The 27,961-nt window shown below is 34.4% G+C and overlaps 1 protein-coding gene across 2 annotated transcripts in view; it reads right to left on the bottom strand.

Annotated features, from left to right (window-relative positions):
- The window catches only part of rols (zinc-RING finger and ankyrin repeat domain-containing protein rolling pebbles), a 227,301-nt gene extending 206,170 nt beyond the window's left edge, over positions 1 to 21,131 (bottom strand). For both annotated transcript variants that reach the window (XM_085820522.1, XM_085820521.1), the window contains exon 1: positions 20,856 to 21,131. The gene's annotated coding sequence lies outside the window, so the exon portion shown is untranslated. The remainder of the gene's footprint in view (positions 1 to 20,855) is intronic.
- Between the last annotated feature and the right edge of the window lie 6,830 nt (positions 21,132 to 27,961).

The raw sequence follows: 27,961 nt of genomic DNA on the forward strand, positions 1-27,961 counted from the left end.
TTTTATTGTATATTTATTTGAAATTCGGTGAATCAAATTTCCGAAGGTAAAATGGGATTTTAATTTAACATTATTAATCAAACACGAGATTTACAATCTAAAATCAAAACATTAATGAGAAAAATTAAAACAAAGAATATACAGAAAGGAAAATTCCAACCAGCGACCGGATGAGACCGAAGGCAGACACTTGAGTGGATGAGAAGCACGAGCAAAGGTTAAAAATTCATGTCCTCTTCATTCCACTTTTCACTTTGGCGGCCTCAGACAGGCCTCTCTTGACCCCGGGTTATGGAACGGTTAATAAATATTTGCTGAAGAATTCGAATGGAACTGCTACAATTCTTCCCTCGCCGAGTGTCTGAAGTCCTGTAGGGAAATGGCTAAGATTCATTTGACAGAGCCACACTGTTTTACGGATAACAACTCTTTTATCTTCGTCGTGCCTTGTTAGAGTCGAGTACTTATTGGGATCCTTGAATAACTAACTGCAAAACGATTAAAAGGGGGAACTGTACGATATACAGAGGAGAGTTCGCTTTACGCCAAGACTGAAAGAAGTAGCTATAAATTCTATACGATTATGTATTTATCATCGGAAAAAAAATTAAACTGCACATAAAAGCTTACAATTTCAACACTTTAAAAAGAAAAGAGTACGGAATCCTTAAACAACCACAGCACGATTAAAAAAAAACTTTGTAGACGATTGACTTTAAGCCAGGACTGCAGAGCTAGCTATATATTCTAAACGATTATATATTTAAAATCAGATACAAAAGCAAAATAAAATATTTAAACTATATATAAAAGCTTCCAATATCAAGACTTTAAAAAGCAAACATTAGTGTGCGCTTTTAAATTAAAGCATTGAAGCATTCGATTAAATAAACACATAATTCTTAACTGTTAAACTGATACAACTGAAACAAATTGATTCTTCGATACAACTGAAAGAAATTACATTCTAACAATATATCAAAAAAAATCTAAACCATTCTGAAGTATTATTAAGCACGAATATCGATGAGATTGAAAAACGCGAAAAATTACTACTCTGAAATATCCAATATCTGCGTTCTTTACTTCCTGTTTCATCCAAGCTATACATTAAGGACGAAGTCGAAAAATTAGCATATCAGCTGAACGAAGAGGCAGAGCGGACAGAAAGACCAATCAGGAGATTAAGTAAGGTGATGTACGGTAGCACATGCGCAGATATGCAGGTAGACGTAATGGGAGAGTGTCAGAGTAGTATGAAGCATGTTGTCGGTGTAAGATCAGTATTTCTGGCAAAGAGATTGCACGCCGTATAGCAGTTAAAATCACACCGAGTTGCTACCCAGCGAGATATGGCGAATAATCAATCTGTTAGACGACATCTGGATGCTTTTACCCGAGGTCGAATCATTGGGAAGTTGGAGGAAGGCCGCAGTGTGACAAGTGTGGCTGCCGAGTTCGGAATTGCTCACAGCATCGTTTCACGACTTTGGAGACAATTTCAAACTACAGGAACAGCTATCCGGGGGTTTAGTAGTGGTCGCCCACGAGGAACCACGCCCGCAGATGACCGGTATATTGCCTTACAGACCAGAAGAAACAGGCGACAGACAGCGGGAGAAATCGCTAGACACACGACACAGGCGACTGGACGACCGATATCGCGTTTTACCGTGACCAGAAGACTGCACAGTGGTGGTCTGTTTGCACGACGCTAAGTACGGTGTGTACCTCTAACGCCTGCCCATCGGAGAAGGCGTTCTCTGTGGTGCCGGGAACACCGGAATTGGAGAGACAATGAATGGGGACGAGTACTCTTTACAGATGAGAGCAGATTCAGTCTGAGTAGCGATTCTCATCGCATACTCATCTGGAGAGAGTGGGGAAGCCGCAATCATCCCTCGAACATCATTGAAAGGACAGGTATGGAGGTGGCGGTGTTCTCGTTTGGGGAGGCATCATGCTTGGTAGTTGTACAGACCTTCACATCTTCGACGCAGGTTCAGTCAACGGGACCCGTTATTGTAACGAGATTCTTCTTCCATATGTGCGTCTTTTTAGAGGCGCTATGGGTCCGCAGTTCCTTTTCATGGACGACAATGCACCATGTCATCGCACAGTAGCTGCCGAACAGCTCTTAGAGAGTGAGGATATTGAACGTATGGATTGGCCGGCATCTCCGGATCTCAATCCCATCGAGCATGTATGGGATTTTCTAGGCAGACGCTTGGCAGCTCGTACCTTACCACCAGTAACGATTCCGGAGCTTCGATTGGCGCTGCAAGACAAATGGGCAGCAATGCCTCAACAACTCATTGGCATGGGCAGACGCTGTGAAACCTGTCTAGCAGTCAGGGGAGCTCATATTCCCTATTAAAGACCGGATGTTTCTTGCTGGACACCCATGAGAGGGATGTTTCGGCCTTCAGTCGCATTGCGCTCCATGCTACTTTTTCAATAAAGCTTCTTTTTATCCCTCTGATTTCTCTTTTAGTAAGTGTTGCTTACATTACTCATGTCCTTACGTATTGGGAATCTTCTGGTATTAAATGTGTTGATTTGGAAAGCTTTTGTACAAAGTTATATTGAAAAAACAGTCTCGTCCTTAATTTTTGCACACCAGTGTAATTGCTTAGCATTATTTAGACAAGAATTCTGCATTTGGTTTTAAAAATTTAGGATGAATAGCCTGAAAATACTTAAATATCCTATATATTCGCGCTTTACGTATTGTTACAGTGAATTTTTTCTGTTAATCATTTCAATTAATGGCAAAGTGGATAAAGTAGCGGAACACTTTATAGCCCAAGATTCGTGGATGAACGAGCTGGCTGCAAGGGGTTTTTAATTTTTCCTGCACTACAACGCAATAGCAATCAGATTCCTTTAAAAATTCTGTCATGTAACCATCCTTTTAAAATTTTTCCATGTAAAATATACCGCTGTTCAGACTCATGACCTCTTGTAACTGTGGAAAATTATTTTAATGATGCTAGTCTTAGAAATTAAATCCCGACCAGTGGTCAAGAAGACGGGGTTTCTATCTGTGGTTCGATTCTAACCGAATAAACTTCTGGCTACAAGCAATGGTATCATTCACACTTAATAAACAGTGTTATGGCTAATGTAGATTACAGCATCAGTAAGATTACAGCTGCTTATATATTGTTCTACGCAATGAAATATGTAACCAACACTTTTGCTTTTATCATACACTTCAAAGCAAATGTTCATATCGCAGAAGAGTACTGGAGGGCTGCTATGTGTTGGAAAATTAGGTATTAGATTGTAAGGAATCATATTCCACCGTGCCTGTTTTTGTAGCGTAAGTAATTAGCACATCTGTCTGGCATTTGGGACATTAGTGGTTAGAATGCAGAGAGAGTACACTCGATTTTTCAAGTTTTCCTCATCGATAAGCCAAATAATCGGTGAAAGGCTACTGTTTTGAAAGGCGATGACTAAAGATTCACACTAATAGCCCAATGAACGAAAAATGTGTCACCTGCATTTCTTTCAGAATAAGAAAAGAAAAAAAAAAAGAGAGAGAGAGAGATACAGAGAGGAAATATCTTGCTTCAGTGAATTCGATAGACAAGCTGCTGTAAATAGTTGGTGATCCCCAACAGTTGCATGTGTAATAAGCCCTATATAACGACCTTTCACATTATAAAAAAGCAAAATTACGATTGTTTTAGTTCATTCTGACAATTTATTCAGTATTATAATATATGACACGTCATACTTAAGGCCGCCTTGTTATTCATCCGAAGAACACAGCAGGAAAAAAAAAAAAAAAACTCAATTAAACTAAACTGAGGAAAGTTTTTTTGTTCTCGTCTCTCGCAGTTTCTAATATTTTTTGTATTCTTCTCTCGCAAGTTTGGTAACTGTTAAAGCATCATAGCATTTTTAAAGCATTTTAAAAGTCAATTATAAAATATTAACAATAACTCCGCCAACAGTAGATATCTTTCCTAAACACGGGATGCTCCCAGCAAGGAAAATAAAACAAAAGTGAAAGAAATGAAAAAAGAAAGAAAGAGATAAGCGGGAAAAAAAGATTTAAACAGAGAGAGGATGAAGAAGTAAAATTACCTCAACTACGGAAACAGAATATAAACATCTCTCTTAACCTCCCCGTTAAAGAGGGTCGGTCTTCCTTCACCGCAACACTTTCCAGCATAAAAATAACTTTCTATAGTTCCTCTCAAAATCGCTGACACCTTCGGCCGAAGTGCCCGCGCGCAGCACTTAACAGCGGTAACACGGGGCTTTCCCGTAAATAGAAATAGAAACCTGCGTGCACACAAAACTGTAGTCACATTTAAAAAGAAATATCATAGACAGGAATAGGAAATAAAGGACAACAAATAATATGAGCACAAAAAGTAACATAATAGGAGGAAAAGAAATAATAGTAAGTTCGCCGATTTAAATACATTTACTATGAAAAATTAAGAAGCAGATTTAGGACTAAAAAAAAAAATACCTTTTAATAAATTTTGGCCACCTATAAAATGCGACACCTCAAACAACTTTGTTCAACACTGGCCTACTGCACCGAATTTCATAACACTTTATAGTTATTCGAAAGGAAAATTCCCTTCAAAAAAGGAAGCTAATGGTACAGAAAAATATTCTTCACTTAAGAAATTTTGCCCGTTACTTTTTCATGTGAAGTTTAAAGGCAAATTAAAATAAAATGTGCTTTTAATTATTGTGCAGAATTTCCTAAGCAACTAAAAGTCATCTAAAGAGCTACTCCATAGTTAAAAGTTACCTATAAACACTGTAATAACACATTTTAACACATTTAATGTATGCATCTTTTTGGATCATCAAAAAGCAGCAATTCGAATTTTGAATATCACAAGAAAATGAGTGATTTTCAGGGTGCCATCCTTCACCAAAAATTATGATTGATATAAAATATTACAAAATTTTAATATAAAAATACTTTATTATGAATATAAAATTTCCTAAAATATTTATTACCTTTATCCTTCACTCTACAGGATAAGAAATTATACACAAGAAAAAAGGTCCCTCTAGAAATCCAGTGCATTGAAAAATTAAATTAAAATTAAATTGAAAAATTATTAAAGTTAAATTTAAGTACTTTTCAATGCACTGGATTGTGTGCATTGAAAAGTACTTAAATTTAACTTTATCTACTTTTCAATACATCAGAACTGTTTTATTGGAAGTAAAAGAATATGACCACTTGCAATGCAAAAAATGCAATAGGATCCTGATTATCCAAAGTTAAGCATTATCCAAGAAGAACCACTGTAATGCTCTCCTTTCTTGTAATGCAATAAAAGCTTTCCTGTGAACACCGCACTGAAAACACGCAATTTCCGCACGATTTCTCATACAAATAGTACAAATGTCATCGAAACAGCACTTCAGCATACCGAATAGGAAGAAGACACTACAACTGCCACTATATTTTATCCTTTCCGAGAATGCATAACATGGAGGCAAAGAAACGAGTGTATAGTATAGTGTATGCGCGAGCGCGTTGTTCATATGTAAATGCTCCATAGAACATTTTTAAGAGCATTAAATATGACAAAATGTATATTATAAATCTTTCCTTGTTTTAATTTTTTATTTCAATGTGAAGCAAACTATTCGTATTGAAAAGGAATTACAACACACGATTTTATTCTAAAAACTGTTGCACATATGATGTGTCACATAAAAATAAGTATTAATATATAATGCTCTTTTACATAACGTTAAATTCATTAAGCTATGAAAGAAGACGTCTGACTGTATCAAATAGAATTGGCGGTTTTATACCCAATTTTCGATATTAAAAAAGAGCCTTTTTCTATATAAAATGAGTGGGGTTACCCCCCCCCCAATATAAAAGAGCTTTCCTTTCCGTTTTCAATTTTAGATGAATTTTCAGATACCTGGAGAAACATTGGCACCCACTACTTCAGATATATGGGACACTTGAATATATAACTGCATCATAGCACATTCAAATATGAAACAATTCTTGGTATGCAATTAAATTATGACTATAAATCTTCCCTGCGTAAGAAAGGCATTAAATGAAAAATTATTTTAAAAATCTACACTTGTTAACTTTTGCCCCATCTTTTCTTCACGTACGCACCTGAGTTCTTCATTCTGTTTACTCCACTGCAATAGCTCGGGAATAATGGTAGTATAATTCATACACACAATATCGTAATTAAGTGATGAAATAAATGTTTTCTTTTCTCATAAAAACTTACACTGATATATATAGTACTGGAAATACCATCCTTTTACAGTAAATGCAAAAAAGCAGCATGGTCAGATAACGAAATAAGAGATTTGAATACAAGATTGAACAGATTTGCTTTTGGTATGGCTCAAAAACCGAATATAAAAAATATTCTTGAAATTCTTCAAAATGGGGGAAGAGTCCTTTTTAGGGGCATTTTAATATTGCGAAGAAAAGAGATAAACAAAGATAGAGAACAAGTGAGGTGATTGACTACACACATACATTTACTTGTTTTCGTGGCAAAAATTACTATACCGACCGATGTGAAGGTATCAGTCGCATTTAGAACAAGAATTCTTGACTGAATGGCACAAAACGGAGCATTAAAAACGGCTTTATTCTCGATGTAGAAAGTCGTCTACTCGGCCAAGTGATAAACGACTTTCCTAAGCGCAGTGCACTTTTGCCAAGGCAGCATTGCAGGGATTTTTTTATAGTTTAAAAATAAATTAATACAAAATAAATAAATGAATAATCTGGAAGCTTTCAAATTTTGCATTACGCCTAAAAGTGAACCTACGCTTAAAGTTTTCGACGCAAAATGCCAAAACAAAATTAATAGCCCTTCTGGGCTAACGCCCTTCGGGCTAATAAAAAAACACGTATTTGCATTGTGTACAAATATAATAAAGTACAAAATATACTGAGCATACAGCTTAAAAAAATGCAAATAACAAATGCATCAATGTAATAACCATATTACTAAATAAACCTTTCATCAGTGGAAAACCATAAAAGAAATACTCAATAAAAGAGCAAATATTCGTTTCCGATAACCGTTTTTCAAAGAAATCAATACGAAAACATGTAAAATTCATTTAAAATAGTGACCTTCCAATGTTGATTTTTAAAAAAAAACTAATACATCTTATCAGTGCTATGAACTGCCTCAAACGGTATGGCTGTTTGGGAAGGCTGGTTATCAAGGTCCTAAATAAAATTACAAGTTTGACTTCCACGTGAGGCTTAGTTGTTTTGTGCAGAATTCCTGTCTTTTCTTCGGTTGCCAATTATCACTGCGCATCCTCAGCAATGCTCTTTACGATAATATAGTCAAATGACTGTTATGCAGCATTTACTGAAAGGCTTCGCGAAGCACATATGACATAAAAGGCAATCAGACCTTGTTATGACACGGAAGTTTTAGTTGTTGAATTTTATGCCAATCTGGCAGAAATAACTACCAACCGCAAAGCAACAAACACGAACTTACATTCGGTCAACAAGTTTGCCGAGTAAGTGCACATCCACGCATGCGCAGCTTAAACTTCACAGCTATGAACGGCTCCACAGCTAAGGCTTAAACTCCACAGCTGTAAACGGAAACTAGTTTCATTTAGACCTTAGGGCTACGACAATAATGAAGACTAAGTCATCGAGTGAGCATTCCCTTAGGTTTGCATTGTTCTTCGACAAATGCCGAATCGATAACTACCCGATCGTTGAGTTAAAAAAAGGAGGGAGCTAAGTAAAATACGTGACATATTACTACATCTAAAAAAAGGTCTTACATTTGACGTTATAAACTTAAATATGTTTATTTAATTCTTAACCTCTCGGATGCTAAAACTGCAAAAGCAACGAACAAATAGCAACACCATAACTTAAAAATAATAAAGCAAGACGCTAAAAATTTATGTAAAAATATAATAATTTAAAACTAAAAATTTAAAATAAAAATCCCATTGTTTGAAAAACAGCAGAAAAGTATAATACACCAAGCCCAAACTAACTGTTAACGGCGCAAATTTCCCAATCCGTAAAGGGAAAAAGTGGGAAATATACAACTGGTGGTGCGTAATAAATATAATTATCCCGATTAAGTACTGATCCGCAACTGGTTTTGGAGCACTACGTATTAGTACCTTTTTCCCTTTTTTTAGTCATAATAGTCCGAGAAATTCTCAGAAAAATATGCCCATTGAAGAAGGTCGTCTGCCTTCTGTCTTAAAACTCTAATCTCCGTATTCCGTCCTTTGCTTTTATTTTACTTTTTTCCCTTTAGAGAGAATTTTCTTGTTTTTACTTTATTTCAGGGAAGGGGACATACAACAGATGTCAAGTTTCCTCTAACTATTTCCCATCTTGCCAATTTAATTCATAGAATTGAATAGAAATTGGAGTATTATTAGAGATTATTTTTCCGTAACACTACAAGACAGCAAGTTTCAAGCAAATAATTTTTAAAAAAAAGTAAGCGCACCAAATGGTTTATGACATTCAGGCAAATTGGTTCGTTTTTACGGTCTGAAAAGAACAGAAAGATTATTTTTATTTTTCTGAAAAATAAGATTTTCATTCTAATTGTTTTATGCAGAAGTGGCAGTTAAATAAAATCAAAACGCCGTATTATAATATTTCTCCTCATAAATTACAATAAAAAAAGTTTTCTTACCATTTAAAACATTCATTACTCGATACATTGTTATTACAATTGTAGAGTTCCTCACTTTGTAATTCTAAGTTAATGTTGGAAATGAAGAATCTTAAGAACTGATAAGCGAATAATCGCTCAAGTTCGGGTGACAAAAAACAACAAGATAGAAGGGTAACTAACCCTTTATTATTCCAATAAGATTTAACAAAACTCTGCCTGGGAGTGTACAAACAAAGCCCTCACTTGGGCTTGAACTTAAGAGACTAAGAATTAAACTAAAATTAAGATTAACTAAAGAAATATAGCCGAAGCTATCAAGATTCAAATCGAGTTGGCCCCTTAACTTATTTGATTACGAAGCTTAGCAACGGCCTGAGTACGGCCGAGCGTAATAACAGCTTTGAGAGAAACTCTGATTCTCTCTGACATTGTAACTTCGTAGTTTAAATACCGCTCCTCCTCATTAAATATTCAGCAAGATTCCAAAACTACGTTCTGGCCGGAAGTAGTAAGTTGAAGTTAAGAATTTGGCAGGAAAGGAACTTAAAATTTAACTGTTAATAAAATTAACATAATCCTTACACAATACATAAAAATGGATAAAATATTAATTAATAATTAATGAACACATAATTCATATTCTTGCTGTATATAGTTATTAATGAACACATAATTCATATTCTTGCTGTATATCACATTACATATTATTAAAACGTCACCCCCAAAACCCTAAAAAATTAGCACTCGAATAAATTATTTAGGCTGTTTTAAATGGAAAGGAAGATATGCAGTGAGTGCAGACACTCAGAAGTTAAATAATGTCGTAGACCACAGATGGGCAAATACTTCCAGCCTCTGGCCAAAAAGCTATTTTTAATGCATCATGCAGGCAGGGCTGTGACGCTCTTTTACGATGTCCCTATTGTTTGCAGGACACGATAGATAGAACACCATTCCGCAGTTAAAGTCTTTAAAAAAAAAATCGGTTACAGTTAAAAAATCCACCGCAAAAAATTTTAGTAGCATTTTCAATCATGAGCTATCTCAAAAACGAATTATCTTTCTTAAAAATCAATCTGATTCACCAAAGTTTATCCGAAATGTCTCTATCCCCGCTAAAGAGTTTATCCGAAAAGCCTCTATCCCCGTTATTATCGGATAAAAAGAATTCTACAATAAACTCCTTAAAGTTTTAACATAATGCAATCAACATAGCGTTCTTTGTAAAGTTAATGAAGAACAGTCGTTTTAGAAATGCTCAATAAGAGAACCAGTTTCGGAATTCATATGGAACGTTGCTAATTTTTTGAGTTAATCTCAACCTAATTCCCTTTTGAATGCGGTCACTCAATCATTCAATACTATACCAATATTTCTGAATTAGAATACGAAATCAAAGAAAATTTTTCAAACAGAGTTGTTATCATGAAACTGTGTTCTCTAATTTTCTTACATTCTTTGCAGCTTTCTTCCTTAGGGGTCATTGTAGTGAGTCTAAGAGTTTTCTATTTTGTTCAAGTCTGTAGATAATCAAAACTTCTTTCCGTTCCAACTTAAAATTAATGATAACATATCATAGCCGCTCGACCCCTAACAAACTACATCTTACATTAATCGTACAGATACAGAAAAGATTTTCAAAAAATCCTTCCAACAGACTTAAAAAGAGAAGAAAAATCAAAAATATAGTACGTCTGGTGATGCTTCCCATTCCATTCACACAGAAGACCAAAACAATGGCCATTGTTCTGCTGCGAACTCTAGTATCTCTCTGCAACCACATAATAACTACCTTCTATTTCGCTTCGAAAGAAGACGGCATCTCAGCTTGCTTATTCAAGCTTGAAAAAAGGGATTTGAGAGGGAGGATCAACCCGTAATTTCCTTCTATTTAGCCCAATATAAGGTGTGAAACAGTATTTATTTTGCAATCAAAGATAACAGGTCATTTGATATTTTCCAATATATTCACCTTCTTTGTCATTAAAATGAAAGTTTTTCATTGATATATTGCCTTTTATTTAATTCGACCAAATCCTGTATTTTCCAAATTCTGCATTCTTTATTTTCTGAGCTACAAATGATTTTCCACATCAATTTAATTAAATTATAAGAAAATTAACTATTTAAACTTACGGTATCAAAGGTTTAAAAATAAGACGCAGTATATTTTTCCATGTAAATTTATTAGCACGAGGATAGAGGCATTTTCCAATGTAAATACTTATAATTCAGGTGCTATTTCACCATCGTAAGTATTATTACTACAGCCACGGCCTTCATAGACCCTTTTCTAGTAACAGATCATATAAAACGACGAATATAAACAAAGATCGGTGCTATATTATTATCATTACACTCTTAAAATGACTGTTCGCTAATCCACTATATTCACTGAAATAGCCACCAAAATGTCTGATTTTACGGTCAAAATAAAAAAAGTTTACGGACTAAACAAATCAAGGAGTTTATTTCAGACTTTTGTTAAAACAATAAGACTGCTTTTATGTGAAACAGCCATTACGCATCTCAAGATAATTAATTTTATCCTTTCGGAAGATGGCGTAATTTGTCACAAAGATTTGATTCGGCAGTTATGACACAGAACGTTTAAGATAAATTATCACATTCCTAAGCTGTTCACACACACACACATATCTATATATCAAATTATCATACTCACACACACACATATATATACATATATATATATTAAATTTCTGTCTGCGAAGCGTGTAATGTATTATAAATATTCAAATGATGTCAAAGACAATTCATATTTGTTAGTTATAATGTTATTAACGTGCTCATTTCTTAATTGACAATTTAGGTATGGATGGACGTGATAGACCGACTGGGAGAGACTTCTAAGAACTTTAAAATCAATTTTACTTCTAAGGAGGGGAAAATTCAGCTGCAGAAATAAAAGAAATTTCAGCTGTGCCCTTGACTGAACCTCTAGCCTAAATTCTACTAACAAATTAAAACTAGTCATAATCTGGGGAATAAAAACATGGTCGATTTACTTCAAAACTTTAATTATAAGATTTTGCGGAGTTAAATTATTTAGCAACTATTTCTGTAGATAATTAATAATTTTATTAAAAAATTCACATATCATTATACCATATTTCAGCATATTTCTTTTAACTAATGCCAAGAGGCCTGAATAGGATAAAACCGCTATATACATTGGTAAAATAAATTAAGAGAATTTTCATATTTGATCTATTATCTGCAGAACTAATCGACAGATTTTAATAAAATTTGATGCGAACATATGTTGATATAATACAATCAAAATAAACATTAAAAAATTATACTAGACACACGTGTTTTTGTGTAACACTCATGGGAGTCTGAAGGAATGAAACAGCGGTTGCAAAAGACACAAAAGAAATGGATTAATAGGGGGTATGGTCCCCTCTTACAGCCATACAGGCTTCGCAGCGTGATGTCATAGTGAAAATCAGGCAGTTTATCAGTGCCTGTGGCAATTGGTTACACTCATTCAGCAACGCTGTTTTCAGTTCCTGGATGGTTCTCGGAGGGAGGTTGCGAGTTGCAATTGCCCTTCCCAGAGCGCCCCAGACATGCTCTAGAAGGATGAGGTCTGGAGATCTGACTGGCCAATCTATCTGGCGAATATCCTCACTCTCGAGAAATTCGTCGACCAGAAAAGCTCTATGTGGCTTCGCGTTATCGTCCTGTAAGACTCGTCTTCGGGGGCCCACTGCACCCCGGAAAAGGCGAACATAGGGATCCAAGACCTCATCCCTATACCTCACACAAGTCACAGAGCCTCTGTCAAAGACGTGGAGAGGGTGTGCGGCCATCCAACATGATGCCTGCCCAGACCATTACACCGCCATAATTGTTGATTTCACGGATATTGGAGGGTAGGTAGCGGGTCTCTAGCTCTCTCCATATGAAAGTACGGCGAGAATCGGTGTTTAGGCAAAAACGGGACTCGTCGGTGAACAGAACGGTAGCCCATTGCTCCATACTCCAATCACTATGTTGCCTGGACCATGCTAATCGGACTGTCCGTAGACGTGAGAGGGACGCAAACAGTCGATCTTCCAGCAAACAACTCTCTTTCATTCAGTCTTTTGGAAACAGTCACCCTTGTTACATGTGTTCCTGTGGCTGCATACAGGTCCCGAGAGAGCTGAGAAGCTGTAGCCCCTCTGTTACGCCTCGCTAAAATTGACAAATAGCGATCTTCTCTGGCTGTCGTGGCTCTTGGACGACCTTGGCCAGACTTTCTCTCGATGGATCTAGTATCCTGGAACTGTTTAGGTTACACACGACGCTGGGCATTAAATTAAACTCCCTGCATGTCTGGACTTGTGATTGGCCTGCCTCTAGCCTCCCCCCCCAATTCGCCACCTCATTCTATCATCTAAACGTTGGTGGTTACTCATTTTTACTGTTCCGATTTGAATTTAACCGATTGCTGCAAGATAGCACCAAGAAATTCGCCGAGGTGTGCTAGCGAAAGTACTTTGGCTTACCCTCCAAGCGCTTAGAAAGCCTTTTTTCTGCTGGCTTCGCCTACATACACGTGTACGCTTACGTATTTGCTACAAGATTTGCATTTTTATCTAGAAGCAGTGGTTTTTCCTTCAGGTCAGTTCTTTGCATGCAATTCGATAAAATATGCAAATTCTCTTAATCTATTTCACCAGTGTATATAAATAATCACCCTCATCAATAAGTCATCTTCTTAAGACAGAAGTCGTCTGGAATCACCGGTGCTCATCTTGGAAAAAAATTCCCGCGTACAGTAAAACTCTTTTTATCACTTTTTGCAATTACAAAAATAATACTAGTGATCTTTAATTTAAGAAGCGCATATATCTGGAGCAATGATTACAGAGCAGTCATTTAGAAAAATTTGTTCAGAGAACAGTAGACTGGCTGTAAGAAAACTATTAAATAGGTCACACGGGAAACTGCAAAACTGTTATGTAAGTATGTGAAAAACAAGAAACACTCTCGACATTAAATGCGAAAATTTAGAGAACCACGGTTTTAACTAAAATGTTTGATAATAAAATAACTATAAATGCAAGTAATTGCAGAGTATAAAGAAATCAAAGCAATAATGAAAGTTGCATTTGCTTTACAGGCTTTAATTACCAGACGCGTATTCCAGCAGATTATTTATATAAATACGTTCATCATTATAAGAATTCTGCACTTAGGTACGTAATTACAACTATGCTAGAAGCGTTCATAATTATTAATTACATATGTTATTAACAAAATGCATTTAAAATTTTCTAAATTAGATAAATCATTCAAAATAACATTGAAATCGTTGAAAAAGTGCATTAGATGTTTTTAACTGCTCAGTTTCTTAAGCAATTACAGATTAATTCAATTTTAAAGATGAATTAAGGGTCTTTTGTTTTGCCAAATAGTAAGTTTCAATGGCATGCTTGTGTGATATCATAACAGGCTAAAGCGAAAAATTTCGAAGTTCGGAATTTCTACACTTTGCAAAATATGATATATATTTTTTACTCATAAAAGTAACAATAAACAAACAAAATAAATGCAGTTACTTCTTAAATTCTTTCAGATACTGCATATCAAAGTCAAAGGTTTGATAACTAAGATAATAAAGCACACTTAAAGCAGGGATTACATATACTGAGATCAAACATTTTAAACTTACATACCGCTATCAACGCTCAACAGAAGATAACCAAAACAATTTTTCCCCACAAAATTGCGAATCGTTCTGCAAAACTGGAAATACTGCGAAAACTGACTGTTCCCATTAAACTCGTCAAACGCTAATAATCTGTGAATGAAGTACTTATCTGTCTGCTATGCAGTATCATTAGCTCATACGGACAAACCTTTCTTCACGATTTTAAACACTTCTGGATTTCTACATGCATAATAACTCTCTTATATTATTTTCGTAATAATACACGTTTCGATTTTTTTTTTTTTTTTTTTTTTTAAATTTTGTATTTTAACCCAAATACTACATATTGATTATAGTACTAATTACTTTAAAGAGAATGGAATTTTTAGTACTATGGTGCTAAAGCCTACTTTTCCATGAAAATTACGTTGGGTTAGATATCTAATTGGAAAATTAAATTAAGATTTTCAACGAATTAACAGAAATTACAAACATAAAAATTTGGAACATGGATGGATATTATGATATGTAATTTTTAGTTACTCACACGTAGGCATTCAAATTTTTATTTTGCAAGTGCGAGTGCTCATACAGAAAGTTGTTACCACTCCTCAAAGCGCGAGAACTTTTCATTTACCATCCACATTACAAAAGACAGCTGTTTATCAAAATACTAAGGCGAATCACTTGTGAAACAGTCTACTTTTTAACAATACTGTGAGACAAATGTTATTATTAACATTTATACCATGTTGTATAATTCATTAAAAAAATAATTGTTTCTATCGGTCGTCCAACAAAATCTCTGGCCTGTTTCTCTGATCTTCCTACATGCAAAATATAACCTTGAGACAGTGGTGAAATTCGCCCTAAAATGGCAGAAAGCACTAAAAAATAAGAAAATCTCACAACCTCAATCGATGAACTAGTTAAAAAAAAGCTTTCCCTCAGACTGGCACTTTTCTAATAAGTTAGCCACGGTGCATCCCAGATTATTACGATTTTTATCAGCAAATGATACAATACTATTTTTTATCTTACACAAAAATTAAAATTTACCATAGTGTTCAATATTTTCGTTTTGTATAGAAAGGCGTATCAATAAAGGCGGAAAAGCTAGAAAGTAATCAGAATAATAAAGAATAACGAAATTTCGCAGCGGATATGATTTCGTAACAAAAGAACAAACGAATTACAATAAAGCTATCCAAGATAAGCTTTGCAGACATGTTTTAAAGAAAGCTAAATCGAACAAGTAGGGATAACAACAGAAATTTAGTATTTAATATAAGCCATCAAATACATACGCGATCAACCATACATGAAGCCCTTTAACCCATGCAACAGTGCGTTTCAAATGTACCTGCCTATCGGCTTAGGTACCAATAATGATTCAAAATTATTTTATAATTGACCTATTCCTATTTTATAATTGACCTATTTCCTATTCCTGGAAATGTGTTCAAAATTACATTTGCAATCAATCTACTCTTTCAAAAGCTATTTCAGATCCGATTTTTTTTTTTTTTTTTTTTTTTTTTTTTTTTTTTCCAATAGACATCTGATAAAGGTTTCTTTTTCTAAAATGGAGAGGAGGGAATGCATCCATTCAAATGAGAAAGTTATTTTCCAGTTTACACAATAAAGGATCTATCATCTTCCAAAAAGTAACATAGCTTTGTTTATCACTACAACGAAACGATGCATTTAAATGAGTAAGTCACCTAAGATTTTGCTATTTTTCGATGATAACCAATTTTACTATTCAAATCATTCGTAAAACTTATACAAGTGTTCTATATAATATGAACAGTGCCGCCAGAGCCGGATGGTTCAACTGGTGCGGTAGCACCAGGTAGCAGAATTTAAAGGAGGTAAAATTTTTGAAATTTAGAGAAATATCGAACAGTAATAAAATTTAGGGATGCCAAAACTTTTAGAATTTAGGGTAGACAGTGAGCAACAGAATTTACGAGTAGAGAAAATTTTTAGAATTTAGGGAAGGACTGTTCACCAGAATTCAGGAGCCACAGAGGTTCCACATGTCGACAAAATGCTTGCATCAGTTCTGTCTATGTGTCACCGTCATATATAATACAGATCACTAAACACAATGAATAATTCAAATAAACGCATCAGGTGCCAATTTCTAAAAATGTTATTACTGTTTACATCTTCAGAATAAAAGACGCTTCTAATGCCAGATAGATATTCTATATCCTGAATGCACAGTTTCTAATTCTCTTAGCATAAACCACTGTCTGCCATAAAAAATATTTAAAAAATTTGTAAAATCCTATAGAAACATACAGAATTTTATCATATATAGTATTATGTATGATCATTACACATCTATTCCGTCAATTCAATGTGTTGTTTGTTTGGTAGTATTTTGTGTTTGTGTTGTTCTTATACATGTACCTTTCCTTATTTTTGTTTTCTTATACTAACATATATTTTTCTTGGTTAGTTATTTTTGGTTTTATGGGTGCCCCTTTCAAATCATAAGATCACTTCGTGATCAGGTGGGTGGGGAGCACTCCGGCAATCTTAATCTTAATCTATTCCGTATTATCGATCGCGACTGCAACCAAGCAACTTATATGTTATACTGTGGCAACAATTTATCCGCTATTTTTTCTCTATTGGCAGCAATCTAATACAATTTGTTTATGTGCTCATGCACGTAGTTCATTTTTACTTCCTGGTATTAAGTAAAGGAATTATTTCAATCCTGAAATATTTCCGGCTAACATATTTCGACGGAAATATCCATTCTGACCGTTTCCGAATCCATTTTGGCTATTTTTGTGCATAACGTCTGTAGGGAATAACAGAATAAAGGGCCCTTCCCCCCCCCAAAAAAAAACGGAATATAAAAATGATTTTTTTCTTTAAGCCTATACGTATACATCTCACTTAACTCAAACAAGATTAGTCACAAAACGTTAAAATTTTGTGTTTGGAACTGTTATAACATCTAGTTGTGCACCTCCCTTTCTTTTCTTGCAATTGGAAATACTATTGGCTTCTTTCGAGAAATCGGTTAATTAAATTAGAATAATTCGAGGAAATAAGTTTAAATGAGTGCAGCAAAAAATGTGTATAATTTAATAGCCCGTACAAGGTAGTCGTGCGGTGTTTCACATCATATTTTTTTTATATTAATTGCATGTTAATTAAAGTTTTTGCGATCAAATTTTTGTTCATAACATAACATGAGGATCCATAGCATAACGGCATAAGCACAAATGTGTTTATTAATACGATTTATTATACAAACTTCATACCTTACTCCTTCCGTCATTGATCATTACAGTCATAACCCTGATCCGCCGTTCGTAGCGGTCTGATTCTTGTTTGTAATTTAAAGTGTATGCGAAATGATAAACAGCCTCTGGCAGATGTGAAAATACAATTACTTGACGTATTAACGCAATCGCCTTGAGCAGTTTGGAGAATTTTATAGAAGAAAAAGAACGATGTCTTATAAAATTAAATAATTATTTATTACGTAGCAACACATTATTAGAGATATATTTTATTTAGTATTTATCTTAAAAACTATCCATAAACGTACTTGTATGAGGGCTTCTGTTTTTTTCATTCTTTCGGCTTTCGTGGTGGCTTTTGGCTTCACAAAATTCAAAACAATTCTTTAGGGACTTGCAGCAAAATATTCCATTCTGTTAAAAATTGTATTGTAATTTGTTCCAGCCGCGCAAGGAAATTTTTAAAATTGAGTTAGAGATAAAAAAATATCACAATTTGTGTATAAAAACCCTTGGAATTTAAAATACAATATCAACTAAAAAAAAAAAAAAAAAAAATCGCAGACTAAAACGGCCACGTTGAAAGCTGAAGAACTGTCATACGTATGGTCAGACAGTTGCGCGCGTGTTGGCCATAGTGTGGCGTATTCTGAAACTTAACAATTTTACAAAGGTTGTTGTGATAATACGTAAGCACCAAATATTGCCAATGAAATAAGCTAAGCACTATATCCCCACACTAATCACGACTGCATGCACAAACAATACAACTTTCCTGAAAGATATGATTGATAGGCAGTGAATGAAAATGGTCATCTTCGGAACCTGTGATGTACGTTCTCAGGCTACAGGTCGCTCCTCAAAATTACGCTTTTTTTTTTTAATTTATCTTTTCCCGTTGTAGCTATAAAAGTGTTAGCAGGTGATCTGACTCCTCCTCTACCCCCACGTAAACAGCTTTTCCCGTGAAATTTTATTTCAACTCTCTCCCTGTTCTCATTAGCGACATTCTACCCGAAGCTCATAATTTTTATATACCCTTGTTTTCACTACTAATTACCTTACAAAAGCTTCCAGGCGCAATACTAGTGCCAGTGCTTCTGAACTTTTTAGAAAAGCTGTGATTTATCCATTAAAGAGAAAGCAAAAATTTTGGTGGGGGAAATTTTAGATTATAGTATTAACACAATATATGAAGACAATTTTTTAATATTGATAATATCTTTCTATACCAAATTTATTACTTCACTTTGGCTATCTTTATATATGTTTCATTTTGCAACTCATTTTTCACATAAAGTGTCGGTTCCAACAGTAAACAGTAAACACTCTTGTCCTATTTACCCTTGTTTTCACTACTGATTTTTTTCTTTATCGATATTTTAAAATAATTTTCGTTGCGGATAAAATCGTAATCTTGGTTGCGACATAAACAATAAGTGTCTATAAAAAATAATCATCATTCCTTAACGAACAGCAATAATTTTTTGATATTTTATTTTGGCGATTTCTTTGCCACCACCAACTGGGAATTAACCAAAATACTCTTAACAAATCTGCAATGGAAAAATAAATTGATTAAAAATTAAATCCTTCTCATGTGTTAAACTAGAATCTGAAGAAATCAGACTGCAGATTGCCCTTCTTCAAGATAATATTTCCAAACATAGTCCATTTCTTGATCAATTAAGTTTAAAAAATAACTAAAATGAAAAATTACAATACGCCCAAAGAAGCGTTTTTTGCGCTACCTTTATTAATTAAATATCATGTTCTTCGTACTTAAACCAAAAAATTCAATTCAACAGCAGTATGGCAAAATAATTTTAAAATGAGCATATCTTTAGAATTTCGGATACAATCTCGCGCACTAGAGATTAATTTTTTTTTTTTTTTTTTTCGTGCATTGTTGCCATTTCTCACTTTGAAATCGCTGAGTTAGTTAATCAAAAATTCTTTAATGTCTTACAAAATATTAAATAGATAATAAAACAAATTTTAAATTAGGGCTTCCAGATGCCCATATTTGATGGAGGATAACGTTATTCTAAATTTGATGGCTCTAGGTACCGTTGTTTTATCACAATGTGAGAAACATACATACATTTATGCAGATTCCTCATTACTTAATTTCTTTAAATATAATACAGGGCTGTAACATTTAGTGGCAAGAGTTCGATAAGTGAATCAACGCGAAATGCCAAACAGAATTTAATAGCCCTTCTGGGCTAAAAATCCGTTCAATAAGACAGACCACTTTTAACAGATATAGTAGTGGCATCGATATGATTTTCGAGGAAATTAAATTCTACCAAAAGCATTAATTTTTCAAATTGCAAGTAAATTTCCTAATTACGAAATAGTGTCAATGCAATACTATATTTTTTAAATATATTAAAGCATTAACGTTAAAAGAATACGAAAATCGTAACATTGTTTTAGTATAAATGAAAATCAATCATGGCTTCTTAATACTTAATATATTAATAATTAAATAATAATATAAATATAATTCTACGTTTTAATTATAATTACTCAGAATGCTGGAAAACCTTTAACTTCTCCCCTTAACTGAATTTCTAATAATACAATAAACTAATAGGATTATACTCCGTATTTATTTTTTTATTATTATAAAATTATTAAATTTTTTGTTATTATAAAATTATTTATTATTATAATATTTATTTTTTCAATAAATACTATAAACGCATACAGAATTTTAAAAGTGCCGAGATGTCATTTAAAATGTGAAAAATATGCGAGCTCGTATAAAATTTAGGTATGTGCTTACTGTTAATACAATATTATTGCAGGAATTTACTTCAGCTTATCATATAATATTTTCGAGTGCTGAAACAAAATTCAAATTTAGTGGCTTCATTATAATTTTTTATTAATATCCATTAGTATTAACGCAACTGTTATAGATCTGCCAGCTGTCGCAACAGAATAAGTTTTATAAATTTGCATTGCTGTAAAATTAAAATTTATAAATTTCTAAAAAAGAAAATTTTGTTGCCAACACTAATTCTTAAAAATTCATTTGATGCATACATCAAAATAATCTTGTGAAAATAAGATAACATTTCAAAACAAAAATATGTAAGATGTCTAATGAAATCCAAATAGAATTCCGTTATAAGCTTCAACAAATGGAACTCATTTACTTCTCTAGTTCAATTCTGCAGGGGGAAAAGGAGGATGACAGGTGGAAGAACAGCAAAAGATTCAAAGCGTTTTACTCACCTGTTCCGACCTGCGTTTCAAAAATGTACACAGAGGAGAAAACCGGTAAAATCAGAATAATTTTCACACTTTTTCAATAAAAATCACCCAGCAAAATATCCATAGCTCCAGTACTTTAATATTGAAAAATCAATATGGAAAGGCAAGATCTGTTATATATCCCATTTCATAAAGAATTATAATCCGGCGGATATTTCTCACTTGATTACTCAAACAACAACACAACACGTACTTTCGCCTTCCGAACAAGCCTCAACTGAGAGCCCAACTGAGCACCGAAGGAACGATTCCACTTCCACGCAGAAGGAAAGCACGAAAATCGGTATCTGCGCATGTAGGCGGGGCGAAGGAACCGGAAGTGCCATTCTCGGTGTTGTCTGAACCTGCGCGGTAGCATCTTTGTCTTTTATCTGTGGGAGTTTGTTATCGGAGTCGGTAATTTAACTTGGCAGTTGAGTATCATGTTCTGAGCTTACTCCCCGTCGTATTTTCACAGAAGTCGTAATGAAGACAAAGACAGGGTAGAGTTCTATAATGAAGAGCAGCTCTTTTATAGACTAGTAATAGACATTTCAAGGTCCTTTGTTAGAATCTCCAATGATTCAATGGTTACTATTTTACCATTTGTGATGTTGGTTTTATAACGCGCAGGAGCATGCATACCTATTAGTAAGGTTCTCCCCTTTTTTTTAAAGACTTTTTTTTCAATATAATTTTTTAATTTAATGTGAAATATCGCTGTAAATATGATTTTCTTTAAATTTTTGTAATTTCCGCAAAATATTATTATGTAATAATTCCATACATAGCAAAATGAACTCCTCGTTTTAAATTTTTGCATGAGTTGCATGAAAACACAGTTGAATTGGATAGCAGAGATTGATGGATTGCTCTAATTTGTTCTCCCCCCTTTGATTTAAATCTTAAACTAACATGTTTTAAAACATTCATTCCTTTCTTTAATTTTACGAAAGTTCTAAATATGACTAAAACCTGCTACCTTATGCAATTTCGAGAACTTATTTCGGATGTGGGGCTGGTAAAATAAAATTTTAAAAATAAATAAGAAGGCGCTTTCAATCTGTACATTGTGATGAAGTTTTATTTTTTATGCAGAAGAAAGGTTAGTCAGAGATAAATTCTGTTGCGCAAATTATGTCTGCGCATACATACGACCTTAGAAATGTTTAATTACACTAGCAGTTCCAGGAAACTGGCAATTTGTAATAGCAATAATTGGGTTCAACATGTGTACTTATTTTTTAAGTTCTGCTGGAAATATCCTTATGAATGTTTTCATTGGTACAATTCCGTTTTCGGGACCGTACGAATCGCAGCCAATGCTCAGAAGCGCCAAATCTAGATAATGCGCCGATTTAGATGCAAACAGCATGTAAATGTAGATTTCTCTAAATGATAAGCATTATCCCAATAAATCTAATGCTGACACATCCATATTTTTCGTGCCTCGAATTCTCTTAAATCACGAAAATAATAATACACTTTAAATGCAGAATTTCAAAGCATTGCTTCCGTAAAATTAAAAAATAAAAAAAAAAAAAAAAAAGCAACGTGATTTGTCGTGATTGTCAATACCTACGCACTGGATATGAGTAACTTAAAGAATAAAGCGAAAACTATGATTTTATTGTTCGACCTTTCTAAGTGAGTGTTATCAGGATAAAATACTTAGGAAAGGCTTTTCGATTCTGACATTGGCATTGCAACAGCAACCGATGGATTTCCAGGAATCTTCCAGCTCGGCAGCGGTAATGAAAGTAGTGTCTGAAACGCGCTTTCAATAATATTTGACAGAATGGCGGAACAGCGATGCGATCTTAAAATTCTAACCTTTCTGTCAAAGAAAAGACAACTGTGATTTCTGGATTTCCGCATTATTATTTTTTCAATGTTGGCAACTCAACCAGAACTACAGCAATGTACTAATTCTATTTCGAGATTCAGGTTTTATCACTTTGTGGTTGATCCATTCCTGAACTGGAAGCGGAGTCCCTGCAGTTGTGGGAATTGGGAGGCCGATTTAGTGGTACATTCAACAATAAATTTTAGGTTTCCTTGTTTCGCGAACTTAATAGCACTGCAAGTTCCCCCCCCCCTCCTCAGAACCAAGCGCGGAGGTTCAACCTTCGCTTTGGCAACGGCTTTGGCCCCTCAGAGAAAGAAGCGCACCGCCCGGGAAAAATCTGCCAAACGGCACTGGTCGTTAATTTGCTACCTACCAGTCGCCCGGGCTGCCCGTCGCAGTGGGAGATTACCCAGCATACCCGGGAACGCTACTCTCCCGGGCTACTAGTACTACGCCGCGCTAAGACGTGCCAGACCACCAGGACGGTCAATGAATGACCTTTCCTGGGCCTTCAGAACCACCAAGTTCATAAATTTTATACACCCGTGGCGGTCCCCCGCCGGGGGTTGACGTAGAGAACTCTGCGAAGTTACTGGCAAGGATCTGTACCTAGGCAGTCTCGGCCACGGGGGTATAAAATTTATGAACTTGGTGGTTCTGAAGGCCCTGGGAAAGGTCACTTATTGGCCGACCTCGGGGTCTGGCATGTTCTGAGAGCGGTGTCCTCCCCCGGCTACGGTTCCACACCGCTCAGATAGTATTTGGTGGCAACAATTTGAAAAGTAACCCGACATTTAAAGTTTCCAAAGCAAAATGTCAAAACGAAATTAATAGCCCTTTTGGGCTAACGCCCTTTCGGCTAAAAATGTAATTTTTTGTTGAGAAATCTAGTTAAATGATCTCCACATCTGCCTCATCTTCTAAAACTGCTTATTTATTTCTGAGCTCTTGATGCTGTTTCTGTCATGTTAACTTTAAGCAGTCATGGTGCGACTGGGGTTTTAGGGGACCCATTTGCCAAATCCTGGTGGTGAAGAATCATCATTCGCCCCCTTTTAGTTCGGGCGCCACTGTAGCGACATTATTTTTGAAGAAGGAGACATCAAATATGAGCAACGCCCTCGCCGGAATCGAACCATGGACCTCTGGAATACGCGCCGATCGTCCGGACCACTCCACCACGAAGGCATGCTAAGAAGGCGGGAGAAATATCTTATAAGTTTACTACTTGAAAATTTTTTACGTTTCATGTTCTTTTAATAATTTCTGACAGTACAACATATCAAGAGTTCGTTCATCAATTAATATTTTTGACTATAACTTAAGACAACAAGCATTTATTTTGTAAGTGTTTATTTTCTCTCCTTAATCAATTTGTCAGTACACCGACGACACAGTCTGCTAATCTGTTTCTTTCTTGTTTGTCAACAGTGATCTATTATCTATGCTTTTTAACCCTGAACTCTGAAAGTTCTTGGCAACTAATAAGCTTTAAAAATCACGATCTTTCTTAAATCTAGTGACTAAAAGAAGGAACGTAGTATCTGATATTTATAAATAAGTATTTTGTTACACTTAAAGTAAACCACTAGGCTTTCTTGTTAGATTTCGAAACGCAAGATAGGGGCCGTGGTCTTAATGTTTAAAGCCTTGTGAGTTTAATGACTTATAAACAAGCAAATTTTTAGTCTAGCCAATTATTTGTCATATAAAACATAATTAGTTCTTTAAATTTCATAATTTATTTCAACATTCGTTTGACTACAGTCAACAAAAGCTTACTACTGTTGGATCTTAACACTTATCACTGTCTTCATTCTGCAAAAGCTGAATACCTGAAGTCGGTTGTCAGTGTACATCCAGATTTTCAAAATATTAATTATATAAACCTCTCTTCAGCCAACCGTGAAGAACCGGTGCTCACCCCTCTCTTTAAATCTCCAATCTTGCTTTCGATAACAACTTTACGTGAGCTGCCATCCGACGCCCCCCTGGTCTTCTCGGATTATTAAGCGTGTGAAAACAGCTTGTTTAAATCTTTGGGCGTTCTACTGAGTTGGCAATAAAAGTAAAATGTAGGGTAAGGGCATCAGATACGCGACCGATTTGGGACTGCCGTGTGATTTACTTCTTTATTTATTTATTTTTTTTCCCTTCCTTCACCTTTACGAAATTCAGTTGGAAATTCTTTGTTGCATAAGCAGACAGTCCAGACAACAAAAGAATCTTTCTTTTGTCCTTTTTTTTCTTTATGTGCATTTTAAGAGGGGAACAAATAAAATAAAATCCCACACTGCAGCTTTATTAAATTTCCTTTTCGTTCATTTAAATTCCCTCCGTTACACAATCCTGTTCTAGTAACAGGAGTTTAGTTTGAGCTTCGCTGAAAAGAAATTCGATTTAATAAAAATGGAAAGGAAAAATAAATACCTAATTAGGTTCTAAAAACTATTATACTCAGTTCTTTTAAAGCATTTTTGTTTTTACATTTCTTTATTATTTAGAAATAGATATGTAATACGAAATATCAACAAATGATCTCTAAATGCAAAACAATGGTTATAAAATCTCCGACTCCAAGACGTCTCTTTAAGTATACTTATTATAGGTTACTTCATTTGTGGTGCATTGAAAAAATTGCTTAAAGTGCATCAACTACCGAAAATGGGAGCGTCAAAAATTTTGATAAGTTATATACATTTTATTTTATTATTATTATCATTATTTTCAGTACATATTCTAAACAGTGTTTTGCCATTCTAAGAAGAAAGCTGCCATTTGTCTAAAACTTATTTTGAAATTACTTACGCAAAATTTTTGAAACTGAAAGCTATGCTTTACTATAGCATCAAAATTTATATGCATTAATTCTAGCACATTGTATTGTCATAATTAAGTTTTCGCTTATTCGAACTGGCATCAACAGCAGTGTCTTCACTGAATTTAAGTTTGTAATGAAATTTTTGCTTTACTGCAGATAAATAACTTTTCATAATAATAAGTTACAGATACTATAAATGAAAAAAAGAGAGATTGAGATGACATCACCTGGTCGAACAACGAGCAGCTGGATAATCTGACACAAAATGATTTTTATGACCGGTAGAATTGAAAAAAAAAAAAAAAAATCAACATTAGCAACAATTACGTAGAAAAATGCTGACTAACTGAGCTATCAAAGGAAAAAAAAAATTAACTAAGCACTGCTATGAAACTAAATAGACTTCATAAGACATTCGGTTCAAAAAGATTACAGAATATGATTTGGATTACAAAATATGGAGTCACATTTCAAAAAAAGAATCACATAAGGTAAATTTTTAGACTACTAAAATTTTTGATGCAGTAAGGAATTATTCCATTCCCTGGTGTATGCTCTTGTGATTAAGTGCTAGCAATCGAATGTAATCTAGAGATGTAACAACACATCCAACTGGCAATCGGAAGACCCATGCCTGAATTCCGGCCAGGGTGTAGTCGGTTTTTCGTGTTTCATGTTGCGGAAAACCTAATGCTTCCAAAATGGCATCCGAATTAAAATGTGCCATATGATACTTTTCACCAACTGAGTTTTGACCGACTGGATCTTGTCCTCAGCCCAATTTCCCTTTAAGTGAGAGAGAATATAAGAAATTATTGTATTTCGCCTTTCGTAGTTGGGTCTTAACCTCTCTTCCCTCGCCCTTCAAGCGAGGATGATTTTAAGGAATTATTGCATTAACCTTGCCTGCTCTCGTGGTGTAAGTGGTTAGCATATCCAGCTAGTAGCAGGAAGATCTGTGGTTCGAATCCTGGTGAACGTATATTTAATTTTCTATGTATCCTATTCCTTAAAGACTAATTTTGCACAACGTGACAAAACGTCTAATTCAACTACTTCAACTATTTTAATTTTATTAACGTTCTCCCCCCTAAAAAAATAATAAATAAATAAATAAATAAAAATAAATAAATAAATAAATAAATAAAAATAAAAATAAATAAATAAATAAATAAATAAATAATTTTACTTACTTTGATAAAAGTATTTTAAGGGGTGTAAAGGCCATTTGGATAATACGCAAGATTGACTCCGAAAAAAATTGGCAAAAATCAATAAATTGTCACAACTTTGTCAAACGAAAAGAAGTACAAAAAAAGAGGATTTAAAGGTCGTATAGAAACTAAATTTCATTATACAAAAAGTTCTGACTGTTATTCTCATAAATAGGAATTTTAACCCCATTTTATATTTTTGACGTAAAAGATATTTTTTTAAGATTTGCACTCATTAGCCTTTGCAATACATTTTTTAAACTAATTTGGTTACTGAAAACATTTTTCTTAGCTGTAGATTTTCTTAAGAGAGCCACATAAAAATTTAAGTTTTTCAGTTTTTTACGAAAAGATGTCATATTTTCAAAATTGTACAATCTGAACCTTTAAGGTACAATCATTTAAATCGCTCAAGAGACAATTGGCCTGCATATCATTTAAAGCGCCATATTTATTAAAAATCTATATCAAAGCATCATTTTCCCCCGATAATTCCTTCTAAAAAGCTGCAAGCAATATTCCTTTCTGTAGCAGCACTGAGTGAAATTATAGCAGCTCTGGAATATATTTCATTTCTTTTGTTCATCAGTCGAGGTTTTATTTTCGGAACGTGTTCCGCCCTTTATTGAAACTATGAAGTGGGATATGTCAGTTTTGCTTCTTTAATAACAATGAAGGCAAAGAATGAATGTATTTCAAAAGAGCATCTGCGCGGAAGGTCGAATAAAAAGTCGGAATTCGTTTTCAGCAACGAAATAAAAACTTTTAGGTCGAGAGAAATGTTGTTCTGGACATAATTTGTACGTCCGAGGACAAAAGGTGGTAAGTCTGGGAATAGAGGATCAATGTCCTTTCTGGTCTGACCAGGCATAATAATAAGCTGCTTATTGACATCAAAAGAGAATATTTTTTTCTCCCACAGAAACCAGGATTCTTTCAGCAAATCTGTATTCTGAAAAGGAAGAGAAAATTACACAAGAGCAAACCCTTCTAATTATACACATGCAATGAACGTTCGGCCATTAAATGCATTTTATGTTGTGCAGTTAAGTTTTGTTTCATGAAACTTAAATTACACGTGAATTTAAATTTCATGAAACTATGTCCGTTAAGCTGTTTCTGTGTCTGTTAAGCTGTGTTATTAATATATTACAAAATGCATGACGAAATTAAAAAAATGTTAGGAAATTTACGTATATATCTT

This window comes from Stegodyphus dumicola, chromosome 7 (genome assembly GCF_044657685.1).
Source record: "Stegodyphus dumicola isolate Sdum_Otavi_A_Nest chromosome 7, ASM4465768v1".
Lineage (NCBI taxonomy): Eukaryota > Metazoa > Arthropoda > Arachnida > Araneae > Eresidae > Stegodyphus > Stegodyphus dumicola.